Source organism: Triticum dicoccoides, chromosome 1B, assembly GCF_002162155.2.
Source record: "Triticum dicoccoides isolate Atlit2015 ecotype Zavitan chromosome 1B, WEW_v2.0, whole genome shotgun sequence".
NCBI lineage: Eukaryota > Viridiplantae > Streptophyta > Magnoliopsida > Poales > Poaceae > Triticum > Triticum dicoccoides.
The window spans coordinates 667,357,693-667,364,969 of record NC_041381.1 but is presented as its reverse complement, the minus strand read 5'-3'; positions in this window follow the sequence as shown (position 1 = coordinate 667,364,969).

The window sequence follows — 7,277 nt, the reverse complement described above, 5'->3', positions numbered from 1 at the left end:
CTTATAGCTATGTCTTCATTGTTGAATCTTTTGAACTAAGTGAATGTGATCGGACCCTAATCTCACTATGCTTTCTATCTCAAACTCTATCTGTCCAAATCATATGCATTCTATTGAAACTGTCAAATGTCCTCTCTGCATCCTTGTCAGCAGAAGGCACACAGACAAACATTAAGTCTGTTTTAAATGATTCATCCTTATTGTTTGAAATCCGGAGAAGCCGGAATAACCATCCGACAAACTTGGCCGGCGTGGGAACGTGGGACAACTCTGAGTATGTTGCATGCTTGCCATGTGTCCCTTGGATGTGAACAGGCAGGGGCACCTACGTAATTGCGCTATGCCGCACACCTACTTATAAATACGTGTCCCCTTCGGTCAAGAAAACCTTCTTCCACCTCTCCACCTCGTCAAAACCCTAGCGCCACCGCTAGCTCTCGACGACGCCGGCGACGAAGCGCTTAGCTGCCGCGACTTCTCCGACGCCGTCCTCACGCCGGCCGCGGACATTGTCCTCTCCGCCGCCGCCGTAGGTGTCCTCCGTCGCCAAGTTAGGGCACGGTGGATTGAACTGCTCGGTCTGCTATTCATCCCATCTAGCAGTTCTTCGGGTGGTAAATATAACTCTTTTTTACCACCTTTTTGATCCTCAATGATTCATCCTATTTACTGAAATTGGTTTCTGTCTACACAATGTTAGATTTATTCTGTCTGCATCTCATACTGCCTAGTATATTCACTTAAGCTTCATATCTAGTTAGATTGCTCACTTGTACTTATTCACGGATTCGTACAAATCTGGAACCAACTCTCAACATATAAGTGAATGTCTTTGCAACACGAGGTCAATGTCTTCAAACTGATTTATCTTCAAAATCTTCTGAGAATGCATATGACCTCTTCCCCTTCCCTCACATATCTATTGCTGTCACAGGTACATGTCCGTGGGAGAAACCCTAGGTTCTCATAGTCTGCATTCATTTGCAGAATTCTTACAGCAACACATTAACTCTCCCGAAGCCAGTTCATGTTTGTCCAGCAAGCAAAAGCCTTTGAAGCCTTTGAACATATTGAAGCTATTCAGTTTGAAGTTCATGGCTGCAGAAAAATCTGTAAGGAAGGGTGGCAGACAGCGTCGAAGGGGAACATCAAAAGATTTGCCTGATGACCTCGCAGACCTTTACAAGACAGATCCTGATGAGGATTACAATCAGCGCAAGACACGAATCCAATGGATTCGACGATATTGGGCTGAACAATGGTTCAAGTACAAGTTCGTGACCCAGGAGTATGCTGAGAAGAATGCTATCAAAAGTCCTTGGGGTGATATTCTCTATCGAGGCCTTCCCCCCAAGAACAGAGCTGAAGCTATTGCACAGGAATTCTATCCTTGTATGGTCCGTGGACCACAGCCTGAAAATGCCAACCCATCATCATTGCTATGTTGTCGTGACGACAATCTCTTCAAGAGCAACTTCCAACATGCAAAGGCATCGGCAAAGGAAAATAAGAAGTCATTGGGATTAGACTTCAACCCTGGTCCCTCTGCTCCCCGTGCTGACGGCTCATGTGATGCGGAACCAAATGAAATCGGCCCCTTTTCAAACCTTGATGGCTCATCACATACATCTTGGTCCAAGGTGCCAGAGTAGATCATTCTGATAATGATGCTGATACTGATGAAGCCCCAGCTCCTCCAAGCTTCAACAATAATGACCCAATTATAACACTTCTTCCAATATAACAACCTTCAACAATACTTACCAAAAAGTAAATATTGGCACATCTCGATAAGCCAATCCCAATCCCTTCAACCCAACCTTTACCAAAAGGGGAAACTGTAACAACAATGACCCTGACTCGGATTCCAATAGGGCTTCTGCTTCTTCTGCTTGGCAAGGTCAAGTATATACACAGTCTAAAGCCACAAGAGAAGGTATGATAGGACAAGTGCCGTTCGATGCCTTGTAACCATTTCCATGTTCTGGTCCGGGTTCTAGGTCTAAAAGAAGCATTGGCTGTGTTGATCTGTCTCCAGGCCGTCTATTTGAAAGGGAAAGCCCAGTGTGTTCGTTCCTCTACTATACGGAATCCTTGATATCTTGCCTTGGTTCCGACTCTAAACCGTTCTAAACAGATTCTTTCTGCATACTGATGTTGGCAGTTATGCCTAGGTGATAGATGTATGTTGCTGGATTGGAAAGCTATACGATCCCTTTTATTCAATTATGACCGCTGAGAGGACGGCGCAATAGTATCAATTACCTTTCCACAATTGTTTGAACGGTAGGTTCGGAGGTAATCGTATAGATGATGAGTAAATATCCGAGAGTTGGCCAACAACTTAACTTGCAGGCTTTCAAACCTGCTCATACGGTAATGGCGAGGGGTTTTGCGGATCCCTTTCTCTATGAGTTTCGGTTGATAATGACTTAAGGTGAGCAACGAACCTCCAATCACTTTTTCAGGAATACACAGAGAGAACCATCCGGCTGCACTCAACTGCAAACTAAAGGAACTCCTAACAAGCAGGGGAATTTCTCCTTTGTTACTGGTCGGGACGACCTAAATCCTGTGGTCAGTTCGGACAGGGGCATTACAAGCGAGCTATGCTCTATGATTTCGCTTTGTTTACACGGGTGAGTGACCTACACCTTCCAATCTATGGTTTCACCCGCGAGGTAGAACTTTCTCTAAAGCTTCTTCGCTCCGTAATACACTTGCGCCTTCCTTTATAACCATGCACTCCCACTACTTCTTTAGGACATGGCTGACTTGCTTATCACAAGTCGTCTCTCGAAAAGGCAAATATCGAGACTGAGATGCTGCTTGGAGTCTTCATTCTCTAGGGCAGAGCTCACTACCACTCATTATCGGAGGGAGACGTAATAATACTGAGCTATTCTTCGATTTCCTTGCTTGCGAGATCAAAAACTGGGTATCGAACAAAGAAATCTGCTCACGGTACCTCTTACCTCAAAACTTCTATTGGATCTGGGAGAAGAAGAATTCCAATTTGAATGTGCTCATATCCAACTACCCAAAGGGACGATATCAGGAAAAGCAAAAGGTGCATGGGCGGTTTCAAGTTGTTTTGGTTGCGCAGCTTTCGATCACTGTGTCAGCCGAGCTCTAACGCTTCTATAAAGTGAGAAATCATGGTACCTTCACGTCTACCTTTCCCAAGGGCTAGTTCAATTCCAGAGAAATGCAAGCAATAGTACTGGACTCCCGCCGCCTGCTAGGCTCACTATACCAAGTTAAGTTCCTCCAAAGTATTTTCATCATCGGTATCAGCAGAGTCACAAGATAAGGGATAAAGATAGTAGCCCATAGCTCCTTTATCAATTTCCTTCTGAAACTTAGCAGGGTCTAACAATGTTGGAGAAGTAGTATTGCTGCTGTCAGAAAGAATAATGGTTTCTTGCCCATTGTGACAAATACTCATTGTTCTGGCCTTCCAATCTAAATTGATTGGACTGTGACGATATAGCCAATCATAACCCAGTATAACATCATTGCTTTCCAATTTCAGTAGCTTGAAGGTGTCTTGAAATGTGTGCCCTTTAATAAGTAGTATCTGCAGTGTAAGCTCCAGTAGTTAATTGACCTCCTCCAGCCACTTTGACAGTAAACAAATGTTTCTGACTCTCATATCAGTGAAGCCCACACCACCATAATCTTTAGGGGTGCATAGGTGTTCCCATCTGACCATGTGAAATTTCTTCTTCTTACTCCCAGTAGAAGTGATTTCTTATTGTATCAACTTTTTTCTGTATTTTGACAGGCAAAGTGTAGCAACCCAGAAGGTACATAGGGACATTTGATAAACATGCATTGATCAATATATCTCTTCCTCCATAAGAGAAATGTTTGCATTGCCAAGAGTCCAACTTCTTTTCTACCTTTTAATGAAAAAAAATCATTAGAAGAGATCTTGTCTTTGCTGATTGGTAATCCCAGATATTATATTTTATTGGAAATTTGCCTATCTCACAGTTATATCAGCTACCCTCTGCTCCTCCTCTACACTCAACCCTACTGTGAAAATATCACTCTTCAAGTAATTGACTTTCATGCCAGACATTTCCTCTAAACAGTAGAGAAGGAATTAGAATCCAGTAATAGACTCCATGTCATTATGCAAAAAAAGCAAAGTATCAGAAGCATATTGCAAATGACTAATCCCCCCTGGTATCAGATGTGGTACCAAACCTCTAATCACACCTGCTTCCTTAGCTCTATCCAGAATTGCAGATAGTGCATCACCTACTAGGTGAAAAAGCAAAGGAGAAAGAGGATCTCCTTGCCTCAAACCTCTGAAAGTAGAGAAATATTCTCGCCAATCTCCATTCATATTCACACACACTTTGCCTCCTTCCACTGCTTGTCTAATCCAATCTATCCACCTGTCAGGGAAGTTTTTCCTATGCATTACCTCTGCCAAGAAAGGCCACTGAACTCTATCATAAGCTTTTTCAAAGTCCAACTGAAGCAAAATTCCTTCAGAGTGAGAGGTTTTCAACTCATGCAAAACTTCATGAAGAATTACACATCCATCCAAAATGTACCTCCCAGGAATAAATCCAGTCTGAAGAGAGCTGATTACTTGTCGAGCCAGAGGAGTAAATCTAAGTGTCAGAGCTTTGGTAATAGCTTTAAACATAACATTTAGAACACATATGGGTCTATACTGTAGGATACTATTAGCATCCTTAATCTTTGGCAGTAGAGAAATGACACCATAGTTTAGTCTGGACAAGTTCAACCTGCCATGATACAGCTCCTGAAGCATTTAGATTAGTATATCTCTCAACTGGGGCCAAAAAGCTCTAAAAAGCTAACAGAGAAGCCATCTGGACCTGGAGCAGTATTTGGTTTCATGCTTTTCACCACCTTGTCTATCTCTTCACTCATGAAGTTAATACAAGTGAGGACTGATTTCTGTCATTCATATAATTCAGAAGAGGAAGGCCGGTTGAGTGCTTTCCGCGTAAGACTATTGAGTTTCCAGCTGATTGCCCATATTTTCCAGGATAGGATTTGTCCACTTGATTGAATTCATGTCATTGAAGCAATGAACTTGCTAGCCAGCGTGCCAAAAAGGTTGCTGACTTTGGGTACACAGAGTAGCGGCGAGAAAAGGGCTTGCACCTCAGCCGTTTCGCTTGATTCGGACCTTGTGGTTGTAGTCACAGGGTACAAAGATAACCCCACAACCATTTGTTGTATTCTTTAAGTCAATCGCTCGTAGTATGTGCTAGAATGAGATGAGATCCAGCTCAAAGGTGAAGACCTCATTCTTTGAACCCTCCCGGGCAGTTCCTGTTCTAGCTTCTCTATCTCTAGCAAGTGATACGAACAACACAACATCTTCTCCGGTCGTAGGTCGGTAGGGCTTGCCCTGGCTAAGAAATGGAATAAAAAATTCCCGGTTTCTTGACTGTTTCTGAGATTATTTACCTTTATTTACATGAAGATGCACGGTCTCTTACACTTTTCCTAGCTTAAGTTGGCGGATTGGTAAACAAACGGCTCTGCAGCTCCGTTCGCTTCGGCACCACTCCCTTGCTTCTTATCGAGGTTGGTGCCAACAAACAAGTCCCATTCGAGCAATGGAATCTACATAAGAATGTAATCACTGTTAAGTATTCCACTCACTGATGCCCAGGAAAATGGGCCTCTGAAGAAAGCAAAGACAATATCTGTTGAGGGCGAGCCCCGCTCCCGAAGATACCTGATGATAAGTATGTTATCGAAGCGTTAAAGCGAGAATTCACATCTGTAAAAGATTCCCACATTCCGTGAGATTCGTTGCCTACCAAAGAAAGGTGCAAATAAGCCATTTTATTAGATTTTGCCTCAGCTGATCCTGCTCATGCTTTTTTTTCTCAATTGGTAAAGTCTCTCAGCCTTGCAAAGTGGAAAAAGAGATGGGCGTCGGATCCATGTTTCGCTAATCCCGAGCTTGAAGAGAAGTGAATGCCCGTGGGGAAACGAAGAAGGCCTAGGGTTATCTATTGAAAACCATGCATGCCCAGATCTATTACGAAAGTTGGAAAAACACAATGGCCAAATGCACTTATTTTCGAAGAAGAATGAGGCAATCGATCATCCGGACGAAAGGGATATGGAAAGTGGGCTTGTTCTTCACTCTATAAGTAAATATAACAGGCATCCATGGTTAACAAGTAGAGACTTCGCCTTTCTCTAAAGAGCCTAGAGGTCCTGCTAAATAAGATGTATTGTGAGCACAAGATGGACCTGAGCTCCTCTCTTAAACCAAGGCATACTCTACTGCCTTTCCCGTGGAAGTTTTAGAAGGCGGTTAGGTTAAAGATAAAGTGGTTGAGCAGTGAGAAGTGCACCGGAAGTGTACTTCGAGCGATGGGAAGCTAGCGTGAAAGGTGCTCCAGCTTGCTTGCTTGGTCAAAACAGGCTTTAAAGACAGCTTTCTCTTTCGCTATCTTACTTGGATAGTTTAGGCTTTCTTTTCCTTCCTCATTCACCAATCTATCATGACCGTCTTCTTTTCCTCCCTGAACTTATTTGAGTTGGTTTCGGTTGGTGAAGTCACCGGTATGGTATGATGGTTTAGTACCGTGCTCCTATAGTCCCATTGCCATCTCTTGGCTTAGAATCTGACACTTGATCATCGGTCTTCTAGGTCAAATGGGTGTCATCCCTTCTCAGCTTCTCACTTGAAGAACTATGAGATCTCTTGGTTCCAAACGTTAGTTATCCTGTTCTCGAACTTTTTTTTGCCTGCTTTGTCTCAACGAAAGCTTTTAGCCCATCCAGCTCGAATGAAGCTAGCTCTTCCCCTATAATATGCTTTCCTTCGGGGCAGGTTCTTTAAAAAGAAAAGAAGAAAACGTGAGATCGGTTGACTTCTCCGTCCTCAGCTTGTTGAATTGCATGGTGGAGTTAGGGCTCCCATATAAAACGTATAGTCAGTGGGTTGAGTGCTATCAACCAGATAAGATGCTGATAGTCTCGCAGAAGTACTTAACCTTGAAGATCAAATAGGATTTACCATTTCTAGATCAGACCCGGGGTCAGTTCGAAATACGACTCCCGTAAATAGATCTGGTCGAGGAAAGCATGTTGAATATCCGGTTTCATAAAAATAACTACATTCTCACATTTCTCGATCAGAAAACTAATAAGATAAAAAACGCCATCATTCTTATTTTAGAGAGGTGTCCCCAGAAGAAGATTTCTTCAGTATTAGCTGAATGTCTGACTTATGGTAGGAAGCTGTAGTTAGGGACGCC